Consider the following 2,618-nt stretch of genomic DNA (forward strand, 5'->3'; position numbering starts at 1 on the left):
ATTTACCATTATCATTAAATAGTATAAGACGAAGTCGCTTACCGCTTAGTATATTTAGTATCAGTATTACACCCATGCGTAGTCAGGTCGGGTCGCTAGTTGTGTTATATAACCCAAAAATAATTAATTGCTATCCGTCAAAAACGTCTCAAGACAGTCTTATGTGTACACAGCACGTTAACCGACGCGAAATTGATGAACAAAACAAATAAACAGGCGACAGACGTTCTTAAATTAACACATGCATCGTGAAAAGACAAAAAAGCAAGAAAACACAAGAAGAGTGATTTAAGGGTGACTGTTGTGCGTCTATTTAGTCTTATTTGCGGATCGATCGGTTAAATTGCGATGGGAACTGATTGATTTATGCATTTAAAAGTATTTGTATCGGCTATAACGGTACTTGTGACGTTTTAAATACGAAATTGAATTTGATTTTAATCGCGTTCGTCTGTGGTTTTCTTTACGGATTGATCTTCTTTGGTGACTTTTTAGTGATGTTTTTTTTTTTGTTTGCGTTTTATTTATTTGATTTTTCGTGTCTGAGATTATATTTAACTTCTAAAGCTGTCTTTTTATATCTTTGAACAGCTACTAAAATTTGATACAGTAAATCGTATACTTAAACGTTATATTTATGTTATAGGTAACAATATTCTATATACATTTCATACCATGCCGTATGAATGCCAAAACTGATGAATGACAGTAAGCCTATATATAGTCAGCCTACAAAATAATACTAAAATTAAGCAATTTGAAACGAACAAAATAAATAATAACTGGATTTAGAAATGGCATTAATTAATTCTCGTCTTACCCATGAGAGATGAATTTCATTAAATATATTCCGCATATTACGTAAAATGATTAAGATTGGATGACCTAAATGTATGAAATGAATGATTCAGTTTAAAATGAATGATAGCTTACATTTTTTTAAAATAATATTTATTTATTTAAGCATCATATTGTTTCAATAACAAAATGTAAATGATAAAAACTGGTATGGTGTAAAACTGTGGTTCATCAGTTATCAACAAAGCTCTATTTCTTAAAGCATTTAAATTACATAAATTTATTAAAGATATTACACAAAAGTATGGAAGAATAAACAGATTTCAAAATTAAAACATAAAAAACACATTCAAATAGTAACATCTGATTTAGACAGTACAATTGTAAGAATGAAATTATATTTCAATTACTGTATGCACTTGAATAAATAAGTTTCATTACGTTAAAAAAGTAAATATCTGTAATATAAATACAGCGTCAATATACAGGAGAGACGATACATTTAGTTATGTATATGAACGACAAAAGGAAAGTTCGTATTTCTCTGCATTCAGGAAAACTTGAGTCTCCTAATAAGCCTCCCCTGACCGTGGGGAGAGAGGGCGGGTCAGAGGTCGGCCCGCCCCTGCACCCACGTGTGCGTGCGCCACTCTGTGTGAGTGATACCTGAAACCACGAAATTCCTAGCCTGAAACTGACGTATTATATTGCGGAAAGGATATTACGTGTAAGTATAGCTATATTATACGTTTAAAAATGGAACGAAATGTTTTTGTAAGGGAAAATGTATGTGAATACAAATAATAGAGTTAATATTATTCTATATTCAAAATTCGAATTTCATGTTGTTAAATTTATATATTCTTTTTTTTTTGTTTTTGTGGACATATGGTATGAATAAAAGCTACGATTTTTACATACGGCCCGGAAATCAAAGGTCCTGAACCGATTATGATAAAAAGTAACGATAGCTAAATAGCTTGTGGAAATTATAATCTCTGAGATTGTATAAACATGAAACACAACTAGAACGGAGTGAAAGGTAGAATAAAATTAACTTTTTAATAACAGTATTTTAAATTAATAGTGGTTTTTCTTTAAGAAAGCCAGTGTGCTAAAAATTATGAGCTATGTAAACTTTAAACGTAGCTACTATCTTTCCAATTAGAATCTCGAGAATTATATTCCACTATAGTTTAAATGCATTTTTTTTTTCGTATTCCTAAATTGAACAAAAACGTTTTATTAAGAACAAAAATTATTAATATAGTATTTAAGTAGTTTTTGTTGAACAAATTATAATAAGCTAATTATTAAAATAGTCAAACAATTTATTACCCTAAATCATTCGTTCAGTTTAAAAATAACAAATTTTATTTAAGTCTGCTCACGATTGAGACTCGGTCAAGGAAAGATGTTGACATAGATTGAGATAATAGGCTAAGCACCCTCCACTTATGGATGGGGGGAATGAAGAATAATACATACACATGTACATCAAACATTCAGATGTAACTAACATATTGGTGACATAACTGTCATTCTGTAAAAAGCAATAAATATAAAAAATAAATCGAGTTGAAATTATTATTTTAAGTAATTTTATATCACGCGATCAAAGAATTACAATGCAAACATAGACATCACTTAGGCTCCAATTGTCAAATGATGTAAATCAAAACATTGTTATGCTATTTTGACGCGTATAGTATAATATAATTGTATAATAATTGCAATCAATATCCCATATCACTTGTTCACATTATACGTTAAAACCAGTCAATTTACACGACGAATTTTAATATCGAACGACCATTTAG

The sequence above is a fragment of the Vanessa cardui genome, chromosome 13 (genome assembly GCF_905220365.1).
Source record: "Vanessa cardui chromosome 13, ilVanCard2.1, whole genome shotgun sequence".
NCBI lineage: Eukaryota > Metazoa > Arthropoda > Insecta > Lepidoptera > Nymphalidae > Vanessa > Vanessa cardui.